Raw genomic sequence first — 16,433 nt, 5'->3', positions numbered from 1 at the left:
GTTCCCCTAAGCCTGCAGGCAGTCACATCATACAACCATGTTATGAGCAAGAAAAAGTTCCTACTAATGACAATGCAGGGAGAATACCCCTTTACATGTTTAATAATGAAGACCAGGGTTGGACACAAAATCCTAATGACCCCAAATGAACAGCATTTGATGCAGAAGCCAGCAGGACTCAGTACAGCCATATCCCCTACACCTCTGTCAAGTCTGTCACTCTGGAATCAAATAAAACAGTAATCAAGTAAAAATAGAAATCGTTTTGGGGGCACTCAGGAAAGTAGCAGTATGTTATGTGCTTAGAAAAGCAGAGTAGTGAAGAAACACCATGGTCTCCTCACTGGTACAGTGGAACCACGTCATTGAGAAGGAAAAGCTCACCCCACAGAGGAGGCTGCCATGTGCAGAAGGTGCTAAAGCCAAGGCTGGAAGAAACTGGGGCATTCTGGGTGCAGGCGCTCCGCTGGGCTGTGTGGGGGGCTGACTTTTGGTGTGTGGATGCAGGAGGGCCCCACCCACTTCCACCTGTCCAAATCCTACCTAGCTGAAGCTACGTGGTTGGCTCCCAACAAACTCCCTCTCCTCCTCCTCCTGTTGAGATGGGAATGGGGGAAACTATGCTTCCCACACTCCTAGGCAGCTGGAGCTCTGGAGGGGAGTCAGGTCCTGCCAAAAAGAAATCAGATGTGCTCGCACAAGATGTGCAAGGTGGGAATGCAGCTTCTGACTGTCACTGCTTGTTAGAAGGTCATGGTCATCCTGAAGCCAGACGTCACGCTGCAGCTTCCTGGGTATCAAAAAAGCAGGGCTGTGGTGGTGGTTTCGTGTGAGCACTTGGTAACCCCTGCACCTCAACTTAGAGTGTCCCTCCTGCAGCTTCCTGAGAGTCTATTTACATGTTTAATAACAAAGACCAGGGTTGGACACGAAATCCTAATGACCCCAGATGAACAGCATTTGATGCAGAAGCCAGCAGAAATGGCTGCAGCAGCCAGCTTCTGAACCAGCTTCTGTACCAGCTGGGAGGCATTCAAAAGACCCAGCCCAGAACCTGCCTTTTCAGCCTCTCCAACAATGCTGTAAGCACCTAATTCCCAATATTAAACTCTTGTGTTCAAAGTACCTGGAGTAGTTTCTATTTCCTGCATGGATCCCTGGTTGACAAACCACGCCTCATAATCCAAGCAAGTTCAAAGGCCAGAGGAGCCGCAGTGCACATGCCGAGTACAGACCAGTGACTCCTTCACGTGGCCCTGGCAGGAAGCCCTGTGTGTTCCCACCTTAGAGCAGAGCGTGGACATCGCGGTTGAGGTGGGAAGGTGGCAGGTGCAGGATAAGAGAGCAAATGAAGGGCGGGGCCTCTGTCAGCTGCAGCGGTCCCCAACCTTTTGGGCACCAGGGACTGGTTTCATAGAAGACAATTTTTCCACGGACTGGGGATTGTGGGGGGATGTGATGGGTGGGGGTGGGGTGAGGAGTTCAGGCGTGATGAACGGCCCATTTCCTGACAGACCATGGACCAGTAATGGGTCTCGGAACGGGGACTGGGGACCGCAGAGCTAGAGGGTAACTAGTGGCATTTGTCCAGAGGGTGAGAAGGTCTGATGGGCGGAGTTGAGTGTAAAAACTAGAGAAGTGGAGGCTGTGCCAGGCTCAAGAGAGAGAGGCTGAGGACAGGTGGCAGGGCCAGGGATGTGGAACTGGGCCACAAAGAGAAGGCAGAGAGCCTGAGTCACGCAGGTGAAGCATGGAGGATTTGCCACAAATGGAGTTGGGATGGTGGCGGTGGGCTGTTTGTTAGTGTGGGCTTGGTGGGTTTGTGAGGCTCAGGGACAGGGAGAACCAGCTGGATTTGGGTATATCAAGTTTTCCTGTCACCCAAGGGGGAAGGGTGCTATATTCTGTTAGGTGGCATGCACTACAAGATCTCAAGATCAAGAGAAAGAATGTGCTTTCTCTTGTGATGTGCATTTCTCTTGAATGTGCTTTCTACTGTGAGCTGTCTAATCCACACCATGTTGAATCTATGGAAACATCTAAAAAATTCTAAATTGCAGCAAAGTTTCTGGACAAGTAAGTTCTACTGGATTTTTTGTTCTCAAAGCTCGAATCAGAATGCTTTAAGCCAGCGCTTCTCAAACTTGAACGTGATGTGAATGACCTGGAGATCTCGTTAAAACACAGGTTCTGACTCAGTAGGTCTGGGGTGGGGTCTGAGACTGGTCCTGGAGCACACTTTGAGTAGCAAGACTTTAAGCTTCATGAACATCAGTGATGATCTGGACTATTTATAGGTGCACTGCCAAGTGTCTGTTCCCTATTTCACAGGTGCAGCTTTCACATCAGCAAGAAGTTGAGGAACGTGCCCGGCACGCAAGAGAGAAGCAGCAGAAGTAACCCACAGGCCAACCCGGCAGCTCCCACCTGCTTGCACCTTCGCTTCCTGTGCCCCTCACCCCTAGCCTGGGGCCCATGAGGCAATACGACTTAATTTCCCATTTTTGTGGACTCTAAAATCTGGGCCAAAGGAACAGTAAGAAGGATAACGAAAGGGAAGGAAAAGCCATGGAGAGCTGCTCATCACCAGGACCAGGTAAAGGCTGCAGTGGAAGAGCACCCTTGCTGTCTGCCTGAGCCCGAAAGTCCTGTTCTCTCCACTGGAGCCCTGGGAGAAAAATAGGCAAAGGACACAACTGGTAATTCACAGGAGAGCCACTCAAATGGCAGATCATCATATGAGAAAATGCTGAGACTCCCCAGGAGTCAGAGAGATGAAAATCAAAGCAACAATGAGATGTTATGGTTCACCCACCAGACCAGCCAGCACGCACAAGGAAATACCAACGAATGCTGTAGGAGTCGGAGAACAGGTATCCTCACATCCTGCTAATGGAAATGACAATTGTAGTTTATTGGGAAAACAATCTGGAAACATCCATCAAAAATAAAAATACATATACCCTTCAGCTCAGCTCTCTTACTCTTGAGAATCTCTGCATGGGGAAAAAAAAGCACTTGTTTGGAAAGACACACACGTACAACAGTGTTTATGGCAGTGTTGTTTATAATGAGAAAACTGGGGATGACGTGAATGCCCATCAAAATAAGAATGGTTGAATAAAATATGGACCATCTATTCTGTGGAATAAACAAACAGAATGAAATAAGAGGTACACCAGTTAACTTGAAAGATTTTTCTATGAAGTATTGATGAGCGATATGCAGTAAATTTGATTAATAGGATCCTATTTTTGTAAAACAATTTTTAAAAAAAGTAACCATGTCTCTCTGTGTGTGTTTATGTGTGTACACAGCTATCTATGACTTTTATAAGCATAGATAAAAGTATGGAGGGATTCCAAGTCGTTCAGTGAGTGATTTGGTGTAGGGGCTGTAGCATGCAAAGGAAGAAGGAAAGTACATGCATCCTCCCTGTCTCTGTCTCTCCCGTGCACGTGCATACCCCGTTCCTGCGCTGATGAGGTGATGAAAGTGCAAAGGTCACAGTTCTGTGAGTCCCTGCTCTCCCTCAGTCCACGCTTCCAACTCACAGCACTGCTTGCAAGGAAGACTCGCCGCTGTCTACCCGGCTGCTGTTCTCAGCAAACCTCTCCCACCATCTGTAGGGCGTGAAGTGGAAATAAGATGTCACAGAGCCACCAGTCCTGACGGCCAAGCTGCGCTTGCTCAGCTCCTCTCCTCTATAGCAATCAGCGAGAGGCCCATCATGATCACCATCACTTGGAGAAATTAAGGCTGAAGCCAAAAGCATGGCTCCACACGAGGAAAGAGAGAGGGGCCCCTGACCCCTGCGTCTCTGGGCACCTGCCCGGGGCTGGGCTCTGGGGGTCGCTGTCACTGAAGGACACTGTGGAGGGCACTGGTTACATGCCAACAGGTGTCGTGGGGAAGTGCTCACCGCAGTGCCCACCCAGCACCCGAGTTCCCCTTCCCTGTCCCTGTGCCACAGCCTTCCCATCACAATAACACTTGGAAATTTCCAGAGAGAAGAGACTCATTCTTGTCAGGATGACATGGGCTATTCTCTGAAAACTACACTTTTTAGTGAGTTTCTTACCTTGTGCTGAGTTTCACCCCTTGAAGCTTCTACTCTCTGCTCCCCGTCCTGTCCCCTTGGAGACACAGGGAACAAGTGCATTTCCTGTCGAACATGAGGACAGAGATAATGCTCCCCTCGACCCCCCTGGCTTTCTCGTATCTTAACTAAACATCCCTGTTCCTCCCCCTGTGCTAAGCACTCGTCTAAGGAATTTCCTGACGGCAGGTCCCCCAGTGAAACGGGGATTTTCACAGGATGCAGACAAAGACCCCAGATCCCTAAGGCCCCCAAAGGGCAAGCCTGTACCATCTCTATGACAAGAATCTTGAAGACGTGGCACAGGGCAGGGAGGAAGGCAGGTCTAAAGTCCCTTCCAATTTCCACAAGAGCCCTCCTCTGAAGGATGGGAGAGAAGCCCGTTCCTGGCCACCTCTGATGTGACAACCCAGATGACCACACCCCAGCTTCCATACCTGGCTCCCAGCGCACTTCTCTGAGCTTGTCTGGCCACAAGTTGCGCAGGAAACGCTACACAATTAAACGAGATGTGGACATGGCAGAAGGCACGGGCTGCCTTCACGGGCAGAAGGCTGCGTGTCCTTCAGAAGGCAAAGGAACATCTTGGCTTCCTTACGGTCACCTTCCGAAGGGCTGTGGGCTGTGGCGGGGCACCGGGCATGCCGAACTGCTGGGGAAGGACACTGGAAAGCGGGGCCTTCACAGACCTCACTATCGCAACCCTACCCATTCAGAAGGAGAGGCACCCAGCCAGGAGTTTGGGGCACCAGTACTTGGAATATCTGGCATGGATAAAGAGTGGGTACACAATGTTTTAAAGCTATGGAGTAAGCTTTCAACATTTAGTTCCCTGAAGGAAGAATCTTCAGGAGAGTTCTAAGAGCACTGTGTTCCATGGAGGTTCTGTTGTTAGCTGTGCAACATCAGGTAGGTCCCCTCCCTGCTTTGAGCCTCAGTTTTGTCTTTGAGAACGTGGTGATAGAGGGCCGTGGCTCATGCCTGTAATCCTGGCACTTTCGGAGGTTGAGACAGGAGGATCGCTTAAAGCCAGGAGCTTGAGAGCAGCCTGGGCAACAGTGATACCCCATCTCTACAAAAAATAAAAAAAATTAGGTGTGTTACTGTAGTCCCAGCTACTTGAGAGGCTGAGGCAGGAGGATTGCTTGAGCCCAAGAGTCTGAGACTGCAGTGAGCTACTGCACTCTAGCCTGGGCAACAGAGCAAGACCCCATCTCTTAATTTTAAAAAAAAAGTGAAGATAACACCTATATAATGAAACTGATATAAAGATCCAATAATGGAAATCACATGAAATTACTATGTGAGCTATAGATTGTCATATAATTATGACTAAAGTCATAACTATTCCTGTTGAGGCCAGGTAATTGAAAGTACCCAGCAAGGGATGTGGGGAGCTAGTATGAAATGACTGTGATCAGGTGATAACACTGAGCCACCTCTCCCAACAAGGCAGAAAGAATGAACTAGAAACCGAGAGAGTAAAAGTGACCCTAAGCAGAGGAGGTGCCTGACTCTGGAGAGGCTCTCACCACATTCCACAGGCCAGCTGGGTGCCCCCAAAGGAGAGGAGGCCTCCAAGAGCTGTTTCATCCTCGCTCCCCAGAACAATGCTGAATCTCCTGAATGCCTCTTTTGTTCCATACAGCACAAAAATCACAAACATTTTTAACTACCCTGTGTTTTCCTAGCTGTTTGTTCTTTTCTCAAAGGTCCTAAGATCACAGAAACACTTCCAAGAACAATAGCTGGTAAGCATGCTTGAGCAGTTGAAACAACAAGGCCAGGGGTTCTGGCTGGAGGGGGAGGGCAGGCGGAAGGGCCAGGGGCTGGTGGGGGCAGGGGCTCTGTCCTGCTCCCCCTGGGATGCACAGCCACCTCCTCCCCCTGGGCCTGCGGGATTCCTGCGGGATGACTGGGGCACCGGCTACATTTCTCCAGGATCAGACTGCACTCAAGGCTCAGGTGGTCTCTCTCTTTTCTCTGAAAATGAAGAGCTTAGATTTCTACCATCTTGTAAGGCCTGCAGCGGGGATCCAAGGGCAGGGTGATCCGCTCTGAGGAGGGCAGAGGGAGGCATGCAGTGGAGGGCTGCCGCTCCCACTGGACACAGTAGCTGCCCCTCCTGCTGCGGGTGCCCCCCCCAAGCACCACCACTGCCCCTGCTGCCCAGGTCCCCCCACGTGGCCACAGAGATGGGAGCCTGGCACAGAGCCCCAGGCTGAGTGCAGTCCTGGCTCTGAGGCTGGCCTTGAGGGAACGTGTAAACAATCTGTGCCTCAGTCTTCTTGTCTGGAAAATGGGAGTAATATTCATATCCACTTTACAGAATTGCCATGAGGATTAAGTGACACTGCACATAAAGTGCTGAGCATAGTACCCGGCACAAGGTGCATCCCAGTGACATGAACAAGTATTATCATTCCTGTCAGCAGCAGCAATAGAAGTGCAAACATCTCTGAATACCTGCGATGATGGCTGGCATTGCTGTTATCCCTGAGGGTTTTTCCTCAGATGATCCGAGTTCCAGGAGAAGCACTTAGTAGCTTGACCGTTAAACCTGTTTCATCATTCTCATTTCATTCAGGGTGTCCTTTCTCTGTGGCCCAGTTACTGAGCACCTACAAAGTGGGGTCCCAGAGAGGAGGACAAGGCAACTCAGGGTGCTCACAGAGCTGGAGGGACCAGAGAAGGGGGCAGGCTGCTGGCTGGCCCAGCTCCTCGTGCCACCCCAGACCCCTGGCCTGCTCCCCAAGGGCTCAGGGCTCCCAGAACTTGTTCCCCAACCCTCACCTGCAGTCAGGCCTGGAGGTGCCCCCCTGCTGCTTGCAGGCGGGGGTCTGTGAGTGTGTGTGGCATGTGCTGGGGCCGCCATTACAGCAGGTGGCCTGTGAGCCCCTCCCCGGGTCCCACACACCTGCCCTCCACAAAGCTGCACTTCTGCAGCGCCTCGCTGAGCTACAGGGCCTTGGAGACCGTGGGGGTGGGGGGCTGAGGCCTCCTAGCAAGGCTGAGACATCTGCTTTTCACCTGAGGACGTGGTCGGCCCTCCACTCAGGCCTGCCAGGTCCCTGTCTGGCTACCTCTTTCTACACCTTCTGGGTAGAAACTAGCTCACGAACTCAGCTTCAGAATCAAAGAAAAAGAATGGCTATGAGAGCTGGGCTCCCTCTGGCACAGCAAGCCTGGGTCCCTGTGTCCAGGAGGGATGGAGATGGGACCATGACCCAGGCTCGTCTGCACCTCTGCTCCTCTCCCTCCTCTCGGCACTCACGCCCTGCAGACTGACCTCCTAAGCCACCGTCCTCTGCTGAACTCACAGCCTCTGAGCGCTTCTCTTTGCTGCTTGGCCCCAACCAACATTCCCATCTCATCTGCCCCTACACCCCACAGCAAAACCCTCATCAGCCACGCTGAGTGTCCCTGCTCCCTACACCTCCTCTGTACTTTCTACAGAGGAGGGCTTTTGGGCTAGCAGATGTGCCGGTCCCATCCTGGAGGATGACAGCCCAAACTAGAAAGGCTGAGGGCCTACAGCGGTGACTCTGCAGGAGGCGGGGTTGGGCAGCCTGTGAGTTATCCCAGCCCTGCCATCAGCCGGCCCGTAACCCTGGACACGTGGCTGCCCTCGCTGGGCCTCCGTGTCCTCATCTGTACAGTGGGTGCTGATGAGTCATCTCTAAAGGCATCTAGATGGAGCCTTCATGAGAAACTCCAGCCCCCAGGGCCCTAGTTTGTCTTCCTCCACCCACTCTGTCCTCATTCAGGCTATTCTAACAAAGTGCCATAGACTGGGTGGCTTATAAACAACAGAAATTAATTATTTATAGTTCTGGAGGCTGGGAAGTCCAAGACCAAGGTGCCCAAAACTTCTGTGTCTGGTGAAGGCAGCCTTCCCAGTTCATGGACGGCTGTTCTTTCCCCCAATGTCCTCACATGGTGGAAGGGGCTGGGGAGCTCTCTGAGGTCTCTTCTAGAAGGGCACTAATCCCATGTCTGAGGGCTCCATTTTCATGACAAAATCACCTCCCAAAGGCCCCACCTCCTAATATCATCACATTGTGGGTAAGGATTTCAACATATGAATTTTGGGGAGATAATGATTCAGTCTGTTACACCCCTCAATAGTCTAAAAGGGCTGAGGTTAAAACTGCAAATGGGCAAGACAAGGCTCTGATCTCCCCCTGACTGTTCCCCAACCCTCTAGGCTCCCGGGGAAGGTGGTAAACTGGCCCAGTGTCTAGCCAGAAAGGACCTCCCGCCTAAGCACCCCGCAGCTGGGCCCCAGCAGAACCTACAAATGGTGGAGAAGGCTGATTCCAGTGCTGGACTCCTCAGCAAGGGCAGGGGATGCGACCAGGTGAGTGCCAGCCCCAAGCTCCACCACCTAGCAGGAAGCTGAGAGGAGGGAAGAGTCTCCAGCTCTTTTACTTTCACATTACTGATGACACCCAACAAACCTACCGCACCACCCCACCAGCGTGACACTGGGGGCGGATGTGCTCCCCTAAGCTTCTCAGCACCAGGGAAGGAAGTGCCTGGGGCTGTCTGCAGCACCCCAAGAATGCTGAGCTCAGGTGTTTGGAGGCAGGGTGGCCAGGATGAGGGGCTGTGAGCCAGGAGTCTGGGCACCAGCCCGGCTCTGTGAAGAACCACTGGGCGACCGTGAGAGAGTCCCTGTTCTCTGGCCTCACTTTCTTAACTGAAAACTGGAGGAGTTGGATGAGATGGTTTCTATGTTCCCATTGAGCTGTGACATTCTATTGTTCTACTAAATGGGAATGACTACCAGATCTAAGCAGCTAGAACTAATTCAACCAATATTTTAGGTGCCTTCAAGGTGTAAACCTCTCACTTACAAAAAAAAAAAAATCCTATATTTTTTCTGAATGGCTGGGGAGACTACAGGCATAGGAAGAAGTGGAGGCGCCCACCCACCCATCATGGTGGACAAGTGCCCCACCCCAGCACAAGGGGCTTTCCGAAGCCTGCCATCGGCACCCGCCCCCCAGGGCCTCCCGAGCAAGCCCCGCTTCCCAGCGGCTGACGGCATTCGATTGGGATTAACCTGCGTCAGTCTTCCCTGTTCTGACCGATGAGGCTCCGGAGCTTTTGGGAGAGCGCGGAGGCACGGCTGCCTGAGTCGTTCACACCAGTGACGTGACCGAGCTCTCCCCGCAACGTCTCTGGAGGCAGGAGACGAGTGAGTCCCGAGGGCGGGAGGCCTGCGTCTGAAGGAGCTCGTCAGCTGAATTATTAATGGGACTCTGAACACTGCTCAAGTTTCCCCTGACAGATGCTTTTCCGAGCTGATGATTCTGAGACCAATTAAGAATGATTGTGGATTCCGAGGCTGTGCCACCACCGGTGAGTGTCTTAAAATGTCTCCAGAACCCACTGCCGGGAATTCACAGCCGGCTCTCACACAGGCCTGGTCATCACTAAGGAAGGAGGGGCGCCAGACGCTACAGAGTCTGGGGCCACTGCCCCACGCCAACTCTGCCCCCAGCCCAGGGCATCACCAGACCTACTTACAGCATGCAGAGCAGAAGGGCCTTCAAGGGTCTATGGCCCAGCAGGCTCTGTAGGGTCTCAGAGCCTCAGGAAAATAAGTGCCATGTGAATAGAGGGATCTGGGTCAAAAGGTTTAAAAAGGTTAATATTCAACAAAGCGAAACAGGATCGTGTACTTCAGGACTTCTCAGAGCCTTTATCATGCTCCCTGAATCTAGAAGAGGAGGAAAAATTATACATATGCATCTCCTGAATATAAAAATATACTTATGTATCTCCCTGAATCTAGAAGAGGGGGGAAAATATACATATGTATCTCCTCTACCCCCAGAGTTTCCTAAATTTACTTGATCAGGAAATCCTTTTCTCTAGGGCATGTTCTGGGATTAGTGTTCCATGGAATTCACCTTGAGAATTCTATGTTGCTGTCCCTCATTTCACAGATGAAGAGACAGAGAGTCAGAGCAGTCACACGGTAAGCCAGATCCCAGGTAGAGTCTCTCATGCTAAATGGTAATGTTAGGTGCTTACCAGCTGCTTGGAGAAAATTCCACAGTCTTCTCTAGGACTGACATGCTTCTGGGAAAACTATGGGTATGAATCCAAGCCCCAGGACTCACCTGGAAGGGGAATGGCTTGCAAGACTTTTCCCCCCTGATAATCATTTGCTTAATATTCCCATGGCTCCCCTGCTAAATTGTGAGTTCCAATGGGGCAAGAACCATGTCTGGTGAGCTCATGAATGCATCCCCAGGCTGGCACAGTGCCCGGCGAGCAGACAGTGCTCAGGAAATGGTTGCTGACTGACTGATGGACTCATGAGCACATGCCTTAATATCTACTTCCAAGACACCTTGAAAATGAGCCCTCTTGTTTCCAGATGCAAGAGTCCCATGAAGCTATGGATGCCAAGCCATTGCTCAGTGTAAGAGGCTGCCCTTGCTGCCAGGACATGGTCAGCCGGGCTCCAGGAACCGCGGCTCCCACTAAAGCCAAGCAGAGTACGGAAAGGGGCTGGCTCCAGAAAGGCTGGAGTCTGGGCCAGCATTTGAACCATTTTTAATGGATGCAAGACACATCTGTATTTTCTATCAGTGATGCAGGCTGTGCAAGGTGGCCATGGGCCACCTGACATACTGAGGGGAAAACAGCAGTATGAATAACTTCCGCTAAGCTAACCCAAATTACTTATTCATTCATTACACATTTACAGAATGGTTACAAGGAAAGAGAAAAAATGAAAGGCTTGATCCACACGCTCAAGAGACTAATAGAACAAGAGAAAGGAGGTTTGTAGAAGTGACCACAGAACACTGAAGACACTGACATCAAAGACACCTGAGCTAAGCACATCCCCAAGAGCAGAAGGGCCTGGCTCTGACAGAGAGCTGCACTGATATTAAATCGGGGGCCTGGAGATGCTGCTGCTGCCCTCTAATCCTCCCCAACCTTTGACCACAACAGTCCTAAAAAGGCTAGGTGGGAAAGCCTGGGGCCTGGGCTCATCCATGCCCATCTCCTTCTGTTAGGGGGCTTGGGAGTTAGGAAAGCAGTGGGCAGACCCTCCTTGGGACGGGCCATCAACCAGGAGGGGCGTCCTAACCAGGCCTGTCCACGGGAAGGTGTAGGAGGAAGCTCTGGGTCAGGAAATGAGCTCAAAAGCCTGGCAGGGGTCGGGGGGTTGGGGCAATGAGGAAGGGCCCAGGGTGAGCAGCAGAGGGCTGGGACAGCTACCCTCCTCTGATTCTAAACTCTCCAGGTGCGGGTGACACCTGGCCAGCATCCAAGCTCCATCACTCCCCAGGTAGCACCTGCTGGCCTCAGGCTTCCAAATGCAAATTTTCCCAATGGAGTGAAGAATTCATGTTGATTTTCAACTGAAATGATGCCTAAAGTAAGTTGAAATGTCCGTGATCAGAACCTGTGGCCAGCAGATGGGATCGGCCCCACGGCCCTGTTGTGCAGATCTGGTAGTGGGGCCGGCAGAGCCCGTGTGAGGACAGCCCTAGGAAGCCACAGCAGCTTCTACCCACACCTGCCCCACAACAGCTGGGCACCCTGACCGACGACAGTGTCCGCTGGCAGGGGAGGTGAGGGCAGGGAGCAGTTCTGGTGGATAGCAGAGGAGGCCGCCCAATCTATGAGATGTTTCATCAGTCCTTGTCACAAAACAGACCCAGCTCCTAAACAGTGATGCTGAAAATAGGAGAGTTGCTTCCCTGCTTGGAAGGATGTCTGCAGAGGGAAATATCAGTAGAAAGGTGGGGGCTGCTGTTTCTTGAAGGTTTTAACGCAAACATTGGAGTCCCCTGGGCTAAACTAAGGGTGGCCTTTAATATGCATATGAACATTGAGCACCCCTGAGTGGAGAGACCTGGAAGAAAACAGGGTCTGCCCAGGCAACCAGGGGCTGGGTGGGCAAGGGACACCATGAAGTTGGTTTACAAGAACTGAATACAGTTTCTTAGCCAAGGCAGACACTAGGATGAGCACAAAGAAGGGGCCTTTCTAAAACAAAGTGTTCCTGAGGAGTGGGGTGCCCAACTTCCCATCCAGCCCTGAGATCAAGGAATTGTTGGATTCACCATCTTTTGTTGTTTGGTTTTTGCCTGTCTCTGACCAAGGTCTATAGGATTAGGGGGAGGGGATGAGCCTGAGACAAGAGCTTAGACACAGAGAGTTTAATTGTGAGGGGGCCCTAAGGACCAGAAAGGAGAAAGGACAGAAAAGGAGGACCGGCCAATACAAGATCAGGTTATCAAGACCAACGCTGTAGGCAATGGGTGCTGGATCCAGCCAGGACTCCAGAAGTATACAGAAGGCCTCCCAGAGCTGCCCTCCAGGCATGTAAAGTTGCAGCGGCATGCACCATTCCCACGCCCCATGGGTGAGGGGTGCCCGGGGCTGTTTGCGCTGGCCCCCCTTCACTGCACCAGTGAACTCCTGCAAATGGGGAGAAGTCCCTGGGGGACATTCTGAGCTCCCACAGGACTACTGTTCACTGTATCTGTAGCTGAAATCAGAGTTTCTACTACAAAATATATTATGTATTTCACCATATATGTTTTTTTCTTGGCCTCCAAGAGGCTAAGTGCTAAATTCAATTTTCAGTCAAAGCACTTAAAATCCTAATTTTTACTCGCTCTTTCTACTTTTTTTTTTGCTCTTTTATTTTTATATTATTTTAACATTACCTGTATCTCCTTTATTAGATGCTACCTTAAAATCTTTGCAAGTAGACGGGGCCTAAGGTATAAATAAAGCAATAAAAATATGTGAATTAAAATTTTGATTCAAGCAACTTTTTGGCAAGTTCATGACATCTCTTGAGATAACTGAGAAAAATGGGAGCACTACAAAACCACTTCTAGGGATTACTGCTTTATAGTCAGTAAATGAGAAATGTCAATAGTAACAAATGACCACATCACTCACACACTGTAAGATTATTATCACATTTCTGTTTATCACAGACCCTCCTTGATAAAGTTTTCTTTTTTTCTCCTTTAATGAGTTCAGTTCTACCCTTAACTCACAGTAGTGAAGGTAAGAAGCCCCCTGTGCAGCCCGGGGCCAGGGAAGGCCCTGGATGAAAGACTGCCAGACCCAGGCCTGGAGAGGCCACATCAGCAAAGCGGTCAGGTGTTTATTCACTCGCCGGCCACCTGTGACACTGGGCTGGCCTGTGGGTACAGACATGGCTAAGACACACCACTTGTGCCTTGAAGAACCAGTGGCCAATGGGGGAAGGCAGGTCAGAAGTCGCCTCCTCACTGGTAAACGAGATTGGTCATTCTGTGATTCATCCATCCACTCCCTTAGCAAATGTTCACAGAGACTGCTGAGCACAGTGCCAGCACTGAGACCAGCACTGGAGATATAAAAGTGATGAAGGCATAATTCCTGCTCTCTAGGATGAAATTCATGTATTTGGATTGGACCTTCCAACGTTGACATTTCTCGTTTGTCAATTCTGTGACAGTCTTAGCAAAAACCCAACAGGGCAAAGCGACTTAAAATCATCCACGAGAAGGAAGCGTGCAGGGACAGAATGTCCATTCTTGAGAAAAGGGAGATACAGAAAAACAGACACCCTGAAGGTTTCTCCTTTTCCTTCAATCTGATCCCAGCACTCCCTTCCCTGGAGAACTGTTCAACAACATTGCTGCCCCGTCTACCAGCCCGCTGGGCGGGAGGCCCAGCCTCCCAGAAGCCCTCCATCCTGTCCTGGCTGCCCAGTGGAGAGACTGCAAATCTGGTGGGAGATGACTTGGTTTTCTTGCCTGGTCGTGATATAATTATGGTGTTATAAAAGAGAGGGACCAAAAACTCTCAGAGGGAAGTGGAAGAGGCCTTTTATCTTCATACATGCCATTCTATAACCCGACTGCTGCAGCCAACACCCGGGTCCATTTTGCAAAATATTCTCCTTGTGGATTTTCAGAACTAGGCTAAGAAATTAAGAGAAGAGGTCCTGACACATAAAGGTGGGAGGAGCCTGAAATACTAGGAATGGGCACCTGCATTCTAGAAGAGTCTTTGCTTTGGGAAGAGCCTTTCCCAACACAGCACCCCAGGAAATCTGAATGTTCAGAGATTAATGCATGAAAGGTCTTGGGGGGCTAGAAACAGCAACTCTGAAATCTAAGCTTTTGGCATCATCTAACCATGGACAGCAAGACTATAAGGCAGTAATTCTGAGATGTGGTTTTGTGGTGCTCCCTGGTATCCTTCTCAGTTATCTCAAGGGATGTCATGAACTTGCCAAAAAGTTACTTTAATCAAAATTTTAATTCACACATTTTTATTGACTTATTTATATCTCAGGTCCCATCTACTTGCAGAGATTTTAAGGTGGCATCTAATAATGGAAATACAGGCAATATTAAAGTTAAGAAATAAAAGAGAAAAAATTATGTAGATAGAAGAAGTGAAAGTAAGATATTTTATTGATCAGAAATGAATTCTGAAATGATTATGTAAATCATTCAAAGAGGGAATTGTGCAAATGTGTAACTCCCAACACACAGAATGGCAGAATATCAGAGCATGAAGGGAGTGTAAACATCAATAAATCTATCTCATACAGACAGCAGGGAACCGAAAGTCCAGAGAAGCAAAAGAGCCTGGCATGCCATGAGCCTAGGCCCCTGAGGGGCTGTAACAGTGGGGCTGTTATGCAGTGGGGCTAGGGAAGGCAGACTGCTGGCTGATGGCAGATTCAGAACACTTCTGTCACTTTCCAGCATGTGATCCAGGTCTGCTTATGTAGGCACGGATAGCTCAGCCTCAGTGCAGCCTCCTCAAGAATGACTGACAAATGCCTGCACATCCCCTCCTATCTCACCAACAGGCACCACCACACACCAGGGTATCCAAGCCAGAGCTCCAGGTGCATCCTTGACTCTGTAGCACATTCATCCTTCTACCTAATTCCCCTCCTTAAATCTCATTTTAGCCCTAGGCACTCATGTTTTCACTCCCCTCCAATCTAATCTCCATCCATCAAGCAGCCTTGACCTTTTTAAAATTAAAATAAAACCAGACCTTCCAATCGCCTGTAGAATAAAGCCAAATGCCTTTGCGTGGCGTAGGAGGCCCTCCATGTCTGCCTCCTCTGACCAGAGCTCTTACGTGCCATGTTGAGGCCCTGGACTGAACTCTCACAGTTCCCTGAAGCACCCCAGACCATTCATGCAGCTCCCTTGACCTAAAATGTCCTTTCTGACCAACTCCTACTTTCCTTCCAACAGGTCACCTCTTCTTGATACACGTTCCCTGATTACCTCTAGTTGGGTTACAGGGTCTCCCCTATGTGTACAGAGCCTCCCCCATCATAGTACGTAGCTGCTACCTGCTCACTTGCATGTCTCCCCCCTTGTACTTTAAGCTCCCTGAAGGTAGAAACTTTTATTTCTGGCTCTTCAGCTCTTAAAACACTGATGTACAATAAATATTTGCTGTGACTGATTGAATAAATGAATGCATGCACCAACACGGAAAGAACTGTCTTATCCCAGTGGCCAAAAAAAAATCCAAATGCAAGCTGAGTCATTTTAATTCTCTTAGAAAGTAAAAGGTAGCCAAATCATAAAAAAAGAAATAAAAGCTTTCATCTTTAAATAAATGACTTTATACAGATCTGTCAGTACTTGTATTTGTTCTTTCCTGGAAAAAAATATCACGTGTGGGAAAGGTGTTAGGCTAAGGCTGAGAGGGACAGTGTTACAAGACATCTTCTTCTGTGAAAAGCAGTTCAGCATGTACACTGAAGTCTTATATTGCTTATATTAATATGCATATAATATAAGTCTTAATATGCTTATATTGCAGCAATACATCTTCTCTTGCCTTTATTTTCTTTCCTGGTAACAGATTGATTGACATACAATTCAAATACTGTACAATTCACCCATTTAAAGCCTACAATTGAATGGACTTTAGTATATTCACGGAGTTGCACAACTAACACAATCAATTTTAGAACATTTTCATCACCTCAAAAACAAACCTTGTACCCTTAAGCTATCACTCCCCTAAACCTCCCGAACCACCTGTCCCGGCCCTAAGAAATCATTTTGGCCTGTTTTGGAAATTTCTTATAAATGGAAGCAAGTAATGTGGTCTTTCATCACTGGCTCCTTTTACTCATCATAATGCCTTCAAGGTTTATCCATCTTGTAACCTGTATCGATTTTTTGTTAGCTTTTATGGCCAAATAATATTCCATGAAATGGATATGTCACATCTTATTTATCCATTCACCAGTTGATAGATATTTGGGTTACCTCTCCCTTTTGGCTATTTCAAATAATGCTAA

At 49.5% G+C, this 16,433-nt stretch overlaps 1 protein-coding gene across 1 annotated transcript in view; it reads right to left on the bottom strand.

Moving 5' to 3' along the window:
* Positions 1 to 16,433, bottom strand: part of XXYLT1 (xyloside xylosyltransferase 1) — a 163,208-nt gene that overhangs the window by 34,531 nt on the left and 112,244 nt on the right. The gene's annotated exons all lie outside the window — the stretch shown is intronic.

Source organism: Microcebus murinus, chromosome 1 (assembly GCF_040939455.1).
Source record: "Microcebus murinus isolate Inina chromosome 1, M.murinus_Inina_mat1.0, whole genome shotgun sequence".
Taxonomy (NCBI): domain Eukaryota; kingdom Metazoa; phylum Chordata; class Mammalia; order Primates; family Cheirogaleidae; genus Microcebus; species Microcebus murinus.
Note: the sequence above shows the minus strand (reverse complement) of the source record. Positions and strands in the feature narration are given on the sequence as shown.